Below are 9,973 nucleotides of genomic sequence, written 5' to 3'. Positions count from 1 at the left end.
CAGGCATAAAACCAAATATTTCTCACTTGTTGAAAGTGTTGGGATGTATTTCATAAGTACATGTTCCTGATGAAGCGAGAAATATATGGTTTTGTGGCATAATTCCGTGTTCGTGGCATGACACTTAAAAAGGAGTTTATAGGCATAAAACCATATATTTCTTACTTGAAAGTGTTGGGATGTATTGCATAAGTGTATGTTTTTGATGAAGTGAGAACCAAGCTGGATACAAAGGCATAGAAATGCATCTTCATTGGTTATACTTTCAAGTATACATTCTATAACCCTATCATTCATAAGATACCAGTAAGCAAATACATTATCCTCAATGAGTAACTGGTATGCACCAGTGAAGGAAGTTAAAGATGTAGGTATAAGAAGTAATGATACTATCCCACCTGTAGAGTAGTAATCACAAATGTTGAGTGGACCTAGAGAGTCATCTAGCAATGGATCTAATGTCTGTCTATGGTTAATTATACTGACGATAGATGTAAGGAATGTAGATGCATAATCTCATGGTACTACTATAGGTGCTAGTACACATGGCTAGATAAAAAGCTTCTCCAACATTGGGAAGGCTCTTTCAAGGGAATGCAAAATTAAAAAATAACACATACCTCTTAGAAGATGAAGGTGATCAAGAGGTATCAGGTTGACATGTCAATAAGTACCGAAACTAAGGAACTTTGATCTTCAAATACCATGTCTAGTAGCTCCCCTTGGCTTGGACCAAAAATTAATATCTTTAAGATTTAAATTTGTGTATATTTTTGTGGTTTCATTAACAAAAATAAAGTAGAAGCTTGTTTAAGAAGTTTTATTTCATGTTTGGTGGAACACATTATAAATACCACATGTATAAAATTGGGTCCATTATTTTATTTTGGGATATTTTATTTGGATGCGTCTTTTAATTATATCATCTACCAAGATTAATGTGTTTAATCAATTTGTGTGCACTGGTATGATGTCTACCAAGATTAATGTGTTTAATCAAGCTGTGTGCACACTAGTATGATATGGTTAGGATTAGTGTGTTTAATCAGCTATGTACACTGACTATTATTATTTTGGATGTAGGTGAAGAATGAGTGGCAAATTATGTGTTAATCATGGGTGGAACATGTGTTGGACCACTATGAGATATTTTGGAAGACATGTGAACAACTTTTATAGTTTCATATTGAGACATCAATATTTATGTAAGGCTAAGGCCTCATACTTTGTACATACCAAATAGTATTTTATAATTTTGGTAGGCCCAAGACTTTATATTAATACTTGCTATATTTTTGTAGAGCTTGCATGCTCATAAAATCAAAATCACTTGCTTGTGCTTTGTTTTTGGAATTATCTTTTTGAAAAGCAAGCGCTTTTTATAATACATATAAATATGGGAGAGTGGCACAAGGGCCACACTCTACCCAGTGGAGATTCAACCCACGCTTTTGTCGACGGCGACCTCTACTCTATCTCTCTCTTGTTTATTTAAGGTTTGTTCTTTCATTTGTGCAAGTATATGTAATTTTTGTGTTGAGAAATTAGATCTTCCTTCTCCAAGTGTCTTAAGGCCCTAACAACGAGAATGCAAATTTTGGTAGTTTTGCACCCCTTCACTAGAACAACCATAAAACAAATTTGCACACTTCTCCACATGAATCCAACATGTATCCTCAAGGTTCATGAAAAAAATGATTTTGTATCACAATACATTATATGCATGCCTATGTGTGTGTGTGTGTGTGCGCGCACACATTCATCATGGTAGACTTTCAAAACTAAGAGGTGACCAAAGTAAGAAACCCCTAACTTTGTGCCACATTCAAAGTTGTGGGTGACCAAAGTAAGAAACCCCTACCTTTGTGTCACATTCAAAGTTGTGGGTTTCTTACTTTGGTCACCTCTTAGTTTTCAAAGTCCAAGTCTATAATTTAACCGGCTAAGATTTTTGGCCACCAATCCTACATGAGTCTAAATAGACACATCGATATCAACAAAGTCAAAATATAGATAATTCTTGAAGAATGAGCTTAAAGCATTCTGTATATTATGAGCAATCTAGTTGTAAGTGTCTAAGGCCAATCAAGAACCAATGTCTAGTCTCTTGGCACCTATGGTGACACACTTAAGTGAAGTACACCCATGAGACATATAAATATCAAATTTTCTCATAATGCAAAAGACTCTCCCATTAGTGAATTTTCTCTTGTGAAAGAATATAATAGTGGCTTTCTTTTCTTCCCTTTACGTTTGTGCTAGATTGTGTGTGTGAGTGAGTGATTCTAGCATCGAGAATTTTAGGAGTGTGTGTGAGAGAGCAAAAGTGTGTGTGGGCACACTAGCTACTTCATCAAAGGAGTGGCTTGTGGAGCACCAACACCCATGTAAAGTCTTCTGGCTTGATAACTTAGGAGGGAGAAGACAAGCTTTCCCATAATAGGAGGTTACATTGGTGTTTGTTAGAGAACATGAGTATCTCATGCAAGATGGCTATGGAGTTGTGAAAAAATGCGATAATGCAAAACACTAAGCTAAGGTGGATGCAACCTAAGTACACTCTTAATGATAAAATATTAACACTAATAAATCTTAGACTCAAGTTTAGTTAGGCTACAAGATCGGAGCAAGGTTGAGACTTGTTCTTACAGAAAGACTTGAGAGCTTGCTTGAAAATGACCCCTTTTATATGAGATGAGTACAACTTAGCTTTGTTAGCTTTTGTGAGATATTTCATATTTGATTATGTGGTTATTTGCTAGATTAATACTCATTCTCTACCTTCCTTGTGCTCCATAACACCATATTTCTCAACAACTCCCCTTAGCGCCATATTCTTAAGCTATAAGGTGGTAAGATGTGAGATCCCTCTGTCCCCTCTGCGCACCGAACTTCCGGTATAGCTGACAGCAGAAGCAGCCCCCTCATGCGCGGGTAGGGTTTCTCACTCGGGGCCTCGCCCTCGAATGTCCGGGCACGAGACTAAGCTGGTGGTCACTCCGAAAACCGAAACCGGAAAAAATTCCCATGCCCGAAAAACGGGGACGATTCCACCTTTTTGATTTTTTTTAATTTTATTTAACGAGTTTTTCTAAACGAGGTCAAGGTGTTAAACTAATCTTCATCTGATAAAACCAGATAGAAGGAAACTATCACTGATATAATTTGATCATTTTAGTAAATTCAACGCTTTTTTCTTGATTAAGATCAGGCACAGCCGTTGAACCACTTATTTGAAAATTTTATCAAGGAATTGATTAACTACTCGAATCTTAGCGTAATCCTAAGATTTTTCAGTTTGATTATTAAAAACTCCATGATTCCAGCCTAACCCCATCCGGCCCATGGGTTAGCCACCACCCTGCCACTGGAATCGGTGGAACCAAACAAGTACTCACCCACCCATAATTGACTTGCCTTTCTTAACTTTAGCTTTAGAAAACAGATATGCACACACTCCTCTTTATTAAAACTTTAATAAAAACAATCCATTGACAAACAATTTACTGGTTATACATGTCATACTTCAATATTTCCATTGAGTCTTTGTTTCTCACAAAACTGTGTCACTCTGGACTCTCCGTTGTTGAGACCAGCGAGTCAACAACAAGATCCAGTGTGATAGATTACAATAAACATAGGTCCATCATATAATATCTTCCTCGACATACGCATAGATGTCCTCGGCACCGCGAGCCCGTGCATCGCCTAGTCAGAACCCTCCAGGATCCTCCTTAGGTGTCCTGGCACTTCACTCAGGGACCGCTTCGTCGGCCCTCGTCCATCGTACCGGAAGTGCACCATTTTAACCATACCGAGGCTGGTCAAGTCCTCGGCAGGCTTTGCCGCGTGAGCTGTCCCGCCAGCTGTTGCAACCGAACTTCCCTTAGATAAACATAAATGCCAAATACTCCCTCCAGCATTCTGGCGTAAGACAGTCTTTTAAGAATGCAGGTTTCTATGCAAGTTTACAGTATTGATTTTGTTTGAATACCATGAGTATATCTTAAATCTGTATCTCATTACTTCTAGATCCAGTTTTCAATTCCAAATAGAATTTCTCGAATTCTGTTAACTTGATCCTCAGATCAAAATCACAAATCTTAACTTAGTTTCAGATTCGGTGGGTGATTTGAGTACATTTTCCCTGAACTGGGCACATCGTCATTGATTGGAACTGACGAAGGAATTAGGTCTTGGTCAATAGTCTGAGTTAGAGTTTAGGTCTAGAAAGGTTCTTCCTAAAATTATCTTTCTCGAAGGTACTATCTCAATTTCTCTTTTTCTAAAATTTCTTTCGACGAATATTTGTTTACAGATTTCAAAAACATGGATTTCTTGAGGAATATTCATTTACCTCAATCTTCGATTAAAAATTATCTTTTATGCATACTTTTATGCATGAAAATCAAATATGATAAAAGTAACACTTTTATAATAAAAAAATTATCTTTTATGCATACTTTTATGCATGAAAATCAATTATGATAAAAGTAACTCTTTTATAATAAAAATTTATCTTTTATGCATACTTCTATGTATGAAAATCAATTATGATAAAAGTAACACTTTTGTAATAAAAAAAATTATCTTTTTTGCATACTTCTATGCATGAAAATTAATTATGATAAAAGTAACACTTTTAAAATAAAAATTATCTTTTATGCATACTTCTATGCATTAAAATCAAATATGATAAAAGTAACACTTTTATAATAAAAAATATCTTTTATGCATACTTCTATGCATTAAAATCAAATATGATAAAAGTAACACTTTTATAATGAAAAAATTATCTTTTATGCATACTTCTATGCATTAAAATCAAATATGATAAAAGTAACACTTTTATAATAAAAATTTATCTTTTATACATACTTCTATGCATTAAAATCAAATATGATAAAAGTAACACTTTTATAATAAAAATTATCTTTTATGCATACTTCTATGCATTAAAATCAAATATGATAAAAGTAACACTTTTATAATGAAAAAATTATCTTTTATGCATACTTTTATGCATTAAAATCAATTATGATAAAAGTAACACTTTTATAATAAAAATTTATCTTTTATGCATATAATCAAAATGCATCTTTTATGCATGAAAATGATACTTTAGAATATAGAAACCCTAAGGATTACTCTTTTAGAATAATGAAAGATGAATTTTATCTCACTAATTTCTAAAAATTTTGCCATAACCTCCTTTGTATGGCTGACCATTTTTCAAATTTTTTTTAATCTTTAAGACTAATTAAAAGTGCACCAAGAGTATTGAAATTATCCTAAAGTGAACATTTTTCCACTTAATTAAGACAAACATTATAAAAACTTGACTTTAATCATTAACCATTCACCTAGGATAGAGAATGGTTGGTTTTGCTAGAGAAGAGAGGGGAATGCCTTTTTGTAATGAGGCATAACATTTTTAGAGAAGACATAAAGCATAAAAACCATTTAAAACCATAAAATAAGTGAAAAAAAAGAAGAATCACCAACTTACTAGTGATTTTGAGAGCTTTCCTTTGGCTTGATGGTTTGAGGGTTCAACTCTTGTTTGTACAAGAGTGGCCACCAATCTTTGGAAGAGGGAAATGCCAAAAACTAGTGAATTATTAATTAGTAAATTCAACGCTTTTTTCCTGATTAAGATCAGGCACAGCCGTTGAACTACTTATTTAAAAATTTTATTAGAGAATTGATTAACTACTCGAATCTTGGCGTAATCCTAAGATTTTTCAGTTTGATTATTAAAAACTCCATGATTCCAGCCTAACTCCATCCGACCCATGGGTTAGCCACCACCCTACCACTGGAATCGGTGGAACCAAGCAAGTACTCACCCACCCATAATTGACTTGCCTTTCTTAACTTTAGCTTTAGAAAACAGATACGCACACACTCCTCTTTATTAAAACTTTAATAAAAACAATCCATTGACAAACAATTTACTGGTTATACATGTCATACTTCAATATTTCCATTGAGTCTTTGTTTCTCACAAAATTGCGTCACTCTAGACTCTCCGTTGAGACCAGCGAGTCAACAATAAGATCCAGTGTGATAGATTACAATAAACATAGGTCCATCATATAATATCTTTCTCGACATACGCATGGATGTCCTCGGCACCGCGAGCCCGTGCATCGCCTGGTCAGAACCCTCAAGGATCCTCCGTAGGTATCCTGGCACTTCACTCAGGGACCGCTTCGTCGGCCCTCGTCCATCATACCGGAAGCGTACCATTTTGACCATACCGAGGCTGGTCAAGACCTCGGCATGCTTTGCCGTGTGAGCTGTCCCTCGAACACTCCCCGCCAGCTATTGCAACTGAACTTCCCTTAGATAAACATAAATGCCAAATGCTTCCTCCAGCATTCTGACGTAAGACAGTCTTTTAAGAAGGCAGGTTTCTATGCAAGTTTACAGTTTTGATTTTGTTTAAATACCATGAGTATATCTTAAATCTGTATCTCATTACTTCTAGATCCAGTTTTCAATTCCAAACAGAATTCCTCGAATTCTGTTAACTTGATCCTCAGATCAAAATCACAAATCTTAACTTAGTTTCAGATTCGGTGGGTGATTTGAGTACATTTTCCCTGAACTAGGCACATCGTCATTGATTGGAACTGACGAAGGAATTAGGTCTTGGTCAATAGTCTGAGTCAGAGTTTAGGTCTGGAAAGGTTCTTCCTAAAATTATCTTTCTCTCGAAGGTACTATCTCAATTTCTCTTTTTCTAAAATTTCTTTCAACGAATATTTATTTACAGATTTCAAAAACATGGATTTCTTGAGGAATATTCATTTACCTCGATCTCCGATTAAAAATTATCTTTTATGCATACTTTTATGCATGAAAATCAAATATGATAAAAGTAACACTTTTATAATAAAAAAATTATCTTTTATGCATACTTTTATGCATGAAAATCAATTATGATAAAAGTAACTCTTTTATAATAAAAATTTATCTTTTATGCATACTTCTATGCATGAAAATCAATTATGATAAAAGTAACACTTTTGTAATAAAAAAATTATCTTTTTTGCGTACTTCTATGCATGAAAATTAATTATGATAAAAGTAACACTTTTATAATAAAAATTATCTTTTATGCATACTTCTATGCATATTCATTAAAATCAAATATGATAAAAGTAACACTTTTATAATAAAAAAATCTTTTATGCATACTTCTATGCATTAAAATCAAATATGATAAAAGTAACACTTTTATAATAAAAAAATAATCTTTTATGCATACTTCTATGCATTAAAATCAAATATGATAAAAGTAACACTTTTATATGAAAAAATTATCTTTTATGCATACTTCTATGCATTAAAATCAAATATGATAAAAGTAACACTTTTATAATAAAAATTATCTTTTATGCATACTTCTATGCATTAAAATCAAATATGATAAAAGTAACACTTTTATAATGAAAAAATTATCTTTTATGCATACTTCTATGCATTAAAATCAATTATGATAAAAGTAACACTTTTATAATAAAAATTTATCTTTTATGCATATAATCAAAATGCATCTTTTATGCATGAAAACGATACTTTAGAATATAGAAACCCTAAGGATTACTCTTTTAGAATAATGAAAGATGAATTTTATCTCACTAATTTCTAAAAATTTCGCCATAACCTCCTTTGTATGGCTGACCATTTTTCAAAATTTTTTAATCTTTAAGACTAATTAAAAGTGCACCAAGAGTATTGAAATTATCCTAAAGTAAATATTTTTCCACTTAATTAAGACAAACATTATAAAAACTTGACTTTAATCATTAACCATTCACCTAAGATAGAGAATGGTTGGTTTTGCTAGAGAAGAGAGGGGAATGCCTTTTTGTAATGAGGCATAACATTTTTAGAGAAGACATAAAGCATAAAAACCATTTAAAACCATAAAAACCATAAAATAAGTGAAAAAAAAGAAGAATCACCAACTTACTAGTGATTTTGAGAGCTTTCCTTTGGCTTGATGGTTTGAGGGTTCAACTCTTGTTTGTACAAGAGTGGCCACCAATCTTTGGAAGAGGGAAATGTCAAAAACTAGTGAATTATTAATAAATTCACAGTTCTTAGCTTGGGAGGAGTAGAGTAACAGTGCATAAAACACTATTGAGTTTCAACAAAGGGGAAGGCTTCTATTTATAGGAAAAAGTGAGCTCCTAACCAAACAAACTGATTTATAGGAAAAAGTGAGCTCCTAACCAAACAAACTGATTTTAGAATTTTCCAATTCAGTTTGGTCAATTTTCGACCATTTTTAGGTCAGTTGAGCTAACTTTTTGGAACTAGACTTGAATTACATCATGAGTGTGTGCTAATTAAGATGCACTCAAAAACAATTAGACACCAAGATGAATCAGCTTGGATACATAAAGAGACTTGAGATAAGTACAAGTGATATGTTCATTCCTTGAAAATGGTCCCCTTTTATATGGGTGAGTACAACATTGGCTTTGCTAGCTCATGTGGGATAATTCTACCTTTGCTCTAGGCTTTGGACTACTCATACTTGCTCTCTACCTCTTCGTTGTGCTCGATGGCACCACATTTCTCAACAAATTTGTCTATTGAAATTGATTGATCAGAGCTAGTCTTTTATCATAATTTTCTATTTATTACTTCAATTACATGATGTAATTTGAGATGTGGTAACTAGAAATGAATAATCCTAAACTAACTAGGTTATGGGTGATGATAATTTTATCTTAAAAATTTTATGAAATTGTCTATTTTGTTATGATGATGAAGTTTAATTCATATCACAATTGGCAATAATTGTACAAAGGCCATGGGGAGTTAATTACCCCATTATTTTATGAAATTGTCTATTTTCTTGTGATGATGGAGTTTAATTCATATCAATTGGCAGAATTATACAAAGGTCATGGCAAATTTTATGAAATTGTCTCATGGAGAGTTAATCACCCCATGATTTTCTCTAAATTATTTGTAATTATTTATGTATAATTTTAGGGTAATTAAGTGGATTTGCTCAAGTGCTAGGTATGAGTTGAACTTTTATACTTGCTAGGCTAAGTAGTCTAATTAGGGTTGACTGTTGTGGTAATTTTTATGGTTTATTATGTATGTTGAATTTCATATTTAAATTCTATAAATTATGTCTCATTAATGGTTGATTAATAATACATTGGATTAGGATTAATCCAATGTATTATACATTGGATTAATAATACATTAGATTAGGATTAATCCATAATTGTGTAGTCTATAGAGGTATATGCATGTTGTAGAAAATCCATGCTTCATTAATTATTATGTAGTCATGTCTATTAGGTTGAGAGTTTAGCAATCTATATAGGTGCATGTCATTAATACTATTGTGTGTATAGGATGAATACATAAATATTGGATCATGATTAATACTATTATGTGTACAGGATGAATATATAAATATGGGATCATGATTAAGAGATAGAGTTAATCATGTAGATACTCTAGCTCAAAGAGTTCTCCTATATATGATACACCTATGCTTGGTAAATTCTAAAATTTATCTTAGATAATTTACGATAAGTTTGTTAAATTGCAAATTAGGCTAAAAGCAATGAGGTTAAATAGTAATCATGCTTTGAAAATTGAAACTGTAGCAATGTATGACAAAAATGTTTCTATTGAGCTTGGACAACAATTAGCAGAAGCATTTGAAATATTATGTGATAAATTGAAATATGCTAAGTTTTATGTTTCTACATGTTGGTTATGAGATTGTGCAACCTTGGATTTGTATTAGAATGTTCTAATTTATTCAAATGGAAATTAGGTAGTTCCATTGTGAAATGAAGACTAAGACATAGACATGAACAACTCTAGGTCCATATACAAGACTTAAGGATCCATCAATTTGTCCCATGGGATTGTACATACATACACTGAAGATAAGAATATTAACAATATGGTGGAATGTGGT

Source organism: Cibotium barometz, chromosome 17, assembly GCF_041138505.1.
Source record: "Cibotium barometz isolate CiBa-2024 chromosome 17, ASM4113850v1, whole genome shotgun sequence".
Lineage (NCBI taxonomy): Eukaryota > Viridiplantae > Streptophyta > Polypodiopsida > Cyatheales > Cibotiaceae > Cibotium > Cibotium barometz.
Note: the sequence above shows the minus strand (reverse complement) of the source record.